Source organism: Cyprinodon variegatus, unplaced genomic scaffold, assembly GCF_000732505.1.
Source record: "Cyprinodon variegatus isolate N-32 unplaced genomic scaffold, C_variegatus-1.0 Scaffold298, whole genome shotgun sequence".
In the NCBI taxonomy this organism is placed as follows: domain Eukaryota; kingdom Metazoa; phylum Chordata; class Actinopteri; order Cyprinodontiformes; family Cyprinodontidae; genus Cyprinodon; species Cyprinodon variegatus.
Window position 1 is genome coordinate 119,422 of NW_015150751.1, and position 8,422 is coordinate 127,843.

Sequence of the window (8,422 nt, forward strand, 5' to 3'; positions counted from 1 at the left end):
CGAGGGTTTCTAACTTGAGCTATTTCTGGAGGTTATTCCATCCCCAAGGTGCAGAGTAGGAGAATGCAGTTTTTTCCAACTCAGTTGAAGCTCGGGGTACATTAAAAAGTAACCACTGAGAGGAGCGCAACTGATAACTACCTGATAACTACTATCACCAGCATAAGGATTTGATGCTCAGAAGGATCAGCGGTGCTTGCTTTTAACCACCCCCCTTTCTCTGTAGGCCATACATATGAGCTTTAGTATCATCTGACAAAAGTTTGTGTCCCGTAAAAATCTGACTTCACTTAGTTGTTTTTTTCCTAACAACTGCTTTTTCTTGCTAGTCTTTCATAAAAACAAACCTATTTGTCAAACACTGTCAACCACCTGAGCTTTAGAAAATTGGACGCCTCCAGATAAACCTTTCCGATGAACATTGTCCAACCTGCTAATTTAGGAAATATGTCATTCTCACCATCTTCTATTGATGCTCTGTGATATACTTGGAAAGTAGGATTATAATACGACTCCAGACTTCTTCACCACTTTCTGCTGGACCTATTTGCTCATTTTCTTTACCATTCTGCTTGCAATCTGATGTTCTCTAATAAACCTTTGAGACCTTCAAAGAAGAGCTGGAACTATACTGAAAATTAATTACATAGTTTTTTTTTTATTATTTAAAGGTAGTGACATTGGACTTTATTTAAAGATATCACAGTAAATAACAAGTCTTTTTAACTGAAAACCTTCAAAAAGTTTTCATTTAGATTTATCCTTACTCACTTTGTGTTAGTCTATGTAAAAAAAAAAAAAAATGCCAGTAATAAATATCCGGAGTATAAAACCTTGAGGTTGACTAATCCTTGAGATGAGATATTATTGTTTCTGAGCTTTATAGTAACACAGTTTAACAATGTTAGCTGTATTTTAGTAGATTGGTGGTTTATATTCCTGTTTGTGGAAACAAACTGCTTCATTTATTTTACTTTGATTGTACTTTTGTCAAATATTCCAACATGGATCATTACCACACTGCAACTGCAGGTTTAAAAATTGCAACATGAATTTGCAAATACAACTACCTGAAAAAGGATGGAGGATCATACAATAAAATAGGACAACTTTACTTTTAAAAGCAAATAAATCTATACTTTTAACAACCTAGCTTTTCTAACACAACGAGGTCAAATGGTTCAGTTTGTTCCCTCTTCTCCCCCATTTCTCTCCATTTGACCTGCATCACCTCCTCCTTCCTCTTCCTACCTCACCTTAACGATGATTGGTTAATATTGGAAAGAGGGCGGGAAGATTTGGCCAATGAGGAGATGTATCTTTGGAGCAACAGGGAGGGTAGCCAATGAGAAGCGGAGAGGGGAGGGATTACACGTAGGAGAATGTGATCTGAGAGTTGATGAGAGGCACAAATGGCAGATAATGCCTGAGTTCGTAGTTTTAGTCGAAAGTATCAACTTTAATGTAGAGAACAGGCTCCAGATTAAACAAATAAACTGTTTATACGTGTTAATATGATCGTTCAGGGTGTTTTGAAGCTTGTTTAAAAGCAGAGCGAGGGGTGGGACAGTAAAAAGTAGCACCATGGACAGAGGAAAGCGACTCTCAGAGCTGCAGCCGTTAGTTCTGATTTTAATCACAAGATCAACAGAAATCTATTTGTTAATGTAAAAATAAATTACAATCCACAGTAGATTAAAGTTGTAGCATTGTCCACAGCCTCCCTCCCTTTGACCCCCCTCCCCCACCCGGCCAGCTCTGCAGCTACATCCGCTCATTTCCATTTCACGGGTGAGTGGGTGAAACTCCTGAAGTCTTCCCGGTGCTGCTACCTTCCGACACAGACTTTACACGAACGCAGCAGCTGTTTAACTGTTTACACTTTGTTTTATTGCATTTCTCCCCGCAGAGTTGCAGCAGGAAGGTCATCCAGCCCCCCCTCCACCCAGTGTGTGTTTCTTCACCCATTATTGGGATTTTATGGAGCGCTCAGGTCGTGGTCAGACTTCTGATCAGCCACCAGGGGGGACAGGGACAACGCTTTTGTTTTTCAATCTATCTTCAAGCGTACAGGGAAGCTTTGAATAAACTGAAAGTCATAAATAGCTGGAAAATCAATGCAAACTGGAATGGAGACAAAACAAGCAACGAGGATGGACTCAAATTTGAGACAAATGCCAATAATTAGTAAAAAAAAACAACCAAAAAATATATATTTTTTGTATTTAAAAGACTCAGAGAGACAATAGAAACAGACTATATTGTAAAAAGATATCAAAGAATATATAAAAAATAATAGCAAATTAGAGTTGCTTACACCTCATTTTCTTCAGGTTGCAGAACTTTAATGTATTTTATTCAGTATCATGTGATAAACCAGTGCAAGTATATATAGTATATGTTTGCATTCATACCATTTTACTCTGCTATATCTATATAATCTACATAATCTACATCTACGTATATAGATTAAATCCAGTTGTTCAGCGTAGGCGGCAAAGAGCGTCATGGAGACCAAGGAACAAAATGAGCAAGCCAGGAAGGAGGAGAAGTGAAAGCAGAAATAAGATAGAGAACAATATTCCATCTTCTAGAAAGGACAGAATACATCACTGCTGCAAACATAACAAGACATTGCTATCCACCAAGGCTTGCAGGCAAAGTCAAGGAGAGCATTAATCAGAAAATCAGCCAAGCAGGGAACAATAAGTCTCCAGTAGCCGTTGGTTCTAAATGTTATTGTTGCAAGAAAGCATTCAGAAGTTGCAGTGCCTGTTTATCAAAAGCAACATAGAAGAGACAGCAAGCATTTGGAAGAAGATGCTTTGGTCAGATGTGATCAAAACAATAGTTCACAAGCTAAAGACAAATGTATGCAGCACATCATCCTAAACATCTTGGTGGGGGCAGCATCATGTGGTGGGAGTGCTCTCCTTTAGGCAGAACAAGAACCTGCTCAGAGCTTTTATGGTAACAGATGGAATGAAATGCTGTGGAAGCGATAGAGGCTGCAAAAGACAAAAGCCTGGTTCACTATAAAGGCCCTAAACATGAGCTATGTTGGTTCTGAATCAAGTCTTGAAAAAATATATTTACTGAGATGCTCTCCTTCAAACATTTTGATCCATTGAGATGAACAGGATGGAAGATTTCCATCTCTATATGGACGAAACTGGGGAAGGAAAACCAAAAGACTTGCCGCTGTATTTGTAACACATGAGCACTCAATCCACAGAAACAAGTACAAATGTAAAACAAATTGTTAAAAAGACCTAATGGAATTCTTAATAAATTAAATTTTAAAATACTATCATGTTATTCCATATGATTGCAGCATTATTTTCTTTCTTAGGTGGGAGGGCGAGGTGTGGGTTGATGGGTGGTTCAAGAGTAAAGTCTCACAAACTGGAAAAAATATGACTTGGAATCTTTATGAAAGTTTAAAAATTAATCTCAATTTGTTTAATTTATAAGGTTAAGCCTCTACAGTTAAACTAAAAATAACTTTTTCACAGTATAACAGTACATATCTGCAAAGGATGGAAAATAATGTCTCTGTTGTTGGATTTTAGCCTGAAAAACAGAAAAATGACGAGCAAATACTTGGTAAATAAACAAAAAAAAGTGTCTTTTTCTCATAAAGTTTAAATTGCCTCAGTAATTTAGATAAATCAAAACTTTGTTGTTTCCAAATAGTGTTTTGAATGCAGAATAAATCACCATCTTAATACCTTTAGGAACTATAAAAATCCCTCTCCAAAAAAACAGTCAGTCCTACAGAAAGTTTCACACTTCTTTGCAACTCCTTATAGATGTAAGATTAAAAAATGCAATGCAGTTATTAACGTAGATCTTCAAATCCTAACCAGTGTATTATATTATAGCATTTTACAATATACAACTTGTAAAAAACATATGCATTCAGTTTTAGGGCCTAGTGGGCAGTCTGTGGATAAATATTATCAGCAATGTTTAGAACCATTGAACTCCTATGGGACTGATATAGAAATAAAACCATCAGACAGAAGGAGGAGAAAAAATTCAATATAAGATGAAAAACTTCACTTCATCCTGATTTTGTCTCTAAAACCTCACTTCAGCCATGAAGGAACACAGACAGATTTTCTATCAGCTGGACTTTAGTTTTATCTCCCAGTCCACCTCGGGCCAGGCCTGGACCGGCCATCTGTCATTTCTGGCAGAACCCACTGAAGCCTGGCTGATCCTGCCGTCCGCCTGACGGGAAATGTTTAACGTGGGATATTTAGAAATCAAACAGCCTGCAGCGGGCGAATCGGCTGGCCGCAAACACACAGCCTCAACTTTTTCAAACATTTAGGACGCCACTCTGTGATCATCACTATTTATCTGCCTCCAGCTCTGTGAAAAGAGATTATGAACAGGACATGGTTTTATGAAATCAGCTGTGGGTAAAATAATTCAAACATACGGGCAGGTGTTTTTATAATTGGAAATACATAATATCTGCTTTCTAACACGTCATTAACTGAGAGATAAATGTGGAACAAGGAAGACTCATGAATTTCAATGAAACCAGTTATTAGCTAAATCAGGTTAGGCAGAGCACGATGTCACCCTAGTTTATTCAAAAGCATAAAAACCTAACTTAAGCCTGAGAAATTTATAAAGAGTTTGACAAGAAAATTATTGTTTAACAAATTATCTTATCAGAAACTCTGCAGCGCAACCTTCACATCATCAGCGTTGGTCTTTATAAAGCTGATGATGGTTTAAAGGATCATTAATTAAACAGAGATCAAACATATACGGGACCTTTAGTAGTTCATGACGTTTTGTTCACTGGTTGGTTCTATAGTTAATTCTCTGGATTGGTTCTTCTAGCTATTTACCTTATTGCAGTTTCTGGTTTAATAGCTGGTTCCTCTTGCTTGCTTCCTTTATTCACTCCATAGTTTTTTATTTTCTGATTTGTTCACTGAAGGGATAGCCTATTTTTTTCAACTGGGTCAGTGGGGGGGTTCAGTCTCTTGTTTCTTGGTTTCAGTGGTTAATTCCAGTGGTTGGTTTCAGGGCCTGGTTTCAGTGGTTGGTTGTTGTGACTGGTTCCAGTGGATGGGTCCAGTAGATTGTGTCAGTTGTTGGTTCAAGTGGTTGGTTTCAGTGACTGGTTTCAGTTCCAGTGGTTAATTCCAGTGATTGGTTCCAGTTCCAGTGACTGGTTTTAGTGTTTGGTTTCAGTAAATAGTCCCGGTGGTTTGTTCCAGTGATTGGTTCCAGTGGCTGTTTTCAGTTCCACTTGTTGGTTCCAGTTGAGGGTTCCAGTGGTTGGTTCCAGTGGTTGGTTCCAGCTTTCAGTGGTTGGTTCCAGTGGTTGGTTTCAGTGGTTGGTTCCAGTGATTGGTTCCAGTGGTTGATTTCAGTAGTTAGTTTCAATGCCTGGTTTCAGTGATTGGTTCTTGTGATTGGTTGGGTTCAGAGTTGATTTCCCTGATTAGGTCTTAATGCTGTTTTTAGGTACATTTTCAACTGGTTTCTGAGTTGGTGTTCTTTTTTGGTTATCATTCTCTGCTCTCTACTTATTTTTATTTATTATTTTTTTTATGGTGTAATAATTGAATTTCCTTAGTGAAAATGCTAAGCTTAATTTCTCCACTTCACCTGTTTCGCACACCACAGTCCGTTGTTAATTACTTACAGTTTTGTTTACTCAACCAGGAATTCCTCTGAATAAACTACTGAACCAACTGAGGAGTGAAAAATAAAACACATTTTACGACGAAAAAAAGGACTACAGCCATCAGTTGAATGCGTTCTGATGTTAGCAGTTCTATTCCGTCAACAGAGAGTTTCAAACCATTGGTCGACCATCAACCTTGCTGCCTGAAGGCCCCCAAGAGGTCAACAGCGTTTCCTGCTCTGTTGACGAACAGACACTCTGACATTTGTAAGGATTGTGTCTTTGGGCTTATGAAATGTAAATGTCAGCCAGGATCAGTCAGAGAGCTGGCTGCAGATATTAGAGCACAGAGACGCACCTACAGACACATGGCTCATGCTCATGCTCTCTTTATTAAAACCTCAACCAGTTGTCACCTGTCAGTATGGTGGAGTGTTTGGCTTTAAAGAGGATTGAATATTATGGAATCAACCTTTTCATATCTGGCATTGGGATTTTGGATTTGTTTCCAAACCCCCTCAAAACATTTTCTATAAAGATTAGATTATACAGATGATAATATGGAGTTTAGAGTTTTTAATGAGTTTTTAATCTGAAAATATTAATCTAGACCCATGGGTCCCAAATGTAGACTTGATATGGGAGCCATGGGTGACCCCCTGGCTTGTGCACCTAGTTAGTTCTGGTTCATATGATTGATTCTCTGACCAATTCTTCAGACCTTGGTTGCTTCCATTTTTAGCTCAGTTTGTTTTCTGGTCGGTTCTACCGGCTGATTCCAATATTAATAATCCAGAGGCTGTGTAGGGTACATGACATTCAGCCCTATGGTGGAAGCAATAGACAAATCTCTCTTCATTCAGAGGACATTATTTTCATCACTCCTATGGTTTTCTTATTTGTTCCTACCTTTTTAAAGAATGTGTCTGTAATTAGTTTAAAGTGAAATAACACATGAATGAAGCACAGCTTTTCAGCATCTCAGCTCTCTGTACCTGTCAGACTTCAGAGGATGTTTTGTGTCTCCTGCTGCTCTGCTGACAGCGTGGAGGTAAAGCTGCTGAAGCGATACTCTCAACAATCACACACTGCAGTGAAGCGGTGACCCACTTCTCTCTTTCAGAGCTTATTTTACCAAAAATAAATAAACACAGGTCTGCTATGAAGTTGCTTTGGCGCCCAGCCGAGCAGATAAACCCAGCAGCTCCGCCTCCGAGCTTTTGGTGAAAGAACAATGCATAAAAAATTGCGGCCGTCTAATTCCACTTCTGCTGATGGGAGGGGCAGAAAAGTGGACGTTTCAGCTGAGAGTTGTCAAGCAGCAATAATATGCTGACATGTCGATGATTCAAGGCCCGTTTGTGTGTCAGAGGAAGACAGACGGCTAAAAAAGCAAAAATCAGTATCATGAAATTTTATTTAACATTACAGTCAATGTGAAAGGAAACTATGCAGCTTACTTTGACAGTTTTAAAGAAATATCTGTCAGCTAAATTTGCTCTGCTCATTCCTTGTTTTTTAACAAGAAATAACACAGAAAAAAAAAAAAAAAAATAAAGAAATTGTACAATGTATGGTTAAAGGTTCAGTCCAGAGGGGTGCATAGTTAGGTTGAATTTAAAAATATGTTTAAAGCTCATCAGAGTAAAAGCTCAATTTTTTGTTATGAAATCTCTTAATTTAAAATTGGCCTTAGTTGTTAAATAAAAGTAACAAATATCATAAATATATGACTTGTACAGTTGCTTTAGAGGTTTTGTAAAATAAATCCAGCATATTTGTTAAATGTTAAATATACTTTCTTTTTTCTATTGCATGAAAAAAAAAACAAGGCCTAATCCTTATTTGTAAATTACTGATACATTCTGTTCTTTAATGGGTTGATAATAACTAGTTACTTTGTTAAAGTTTTTTTTTAATGCAGTATCACTGGATGGTTTCTATAGACCAGCGGATCCCATGTTCAGGCCAATAAAGGAGCTATCCTGCAACTTTAAGACGCATCCCTTCCCTTACACGCCTAAATTAAAGAAATTTCTCTAAACCAGACCTCTGCAGATATGCTGATAGGTGAATTTAGTGTGTTGGAGAAGAAGCACATCCAAAAGTTCTGCAGAATCCCTTAGAATGTGGTGCATTTTTTAAATATCTCCTCTCTGTGTAATGGAAAGATTCACCTGAGGTGATGACTGATGACTCATGCAGCATTTATTAAACAGGAAACATGGATATAATTGAATTTTTCCTCCTGCAGCTCTTTCCTCCCGTTTGATCAAAATTCATTATCAATCAGTATAATTCAATCTTCTACATCTGATCATCTCCGAGTCCATTCAGCTTTTTTGCGAAGCCACTTAGTATCAGAGCAAACAGTCTGTAATCAGCAGCTTTAAAGAGGCTGAGGGGTGAACTCATCTATCGGAGTGATATGTCCCAGGTGGTGCATTGGCTTTGCCGCCTGTTTGGAGGTCTGGTGCGAAGCAGCAGGGAGGAGGAACTCCTAAAAGCCATCAGACGCTAAGCTGTATCACTGTCTTCCTGCAGCTGCTGCTTCTGCTCTGCTCCGACTGATGAAAAGTGACAGGCTGTTGTTTCTACCTTCCTCTGAACCGGCAAGTTAAAAAAAATCCATAGCACCGCATCGGAAACCTTCTCATTCGTCAAATTAGCTACATATCACCTAGTGTTCTTTTGAGCTATAAGCTATGTTTTGAGCTATGACTGTATCTATTGCAGTCAACAGTTACATATTTAACTTTTGTT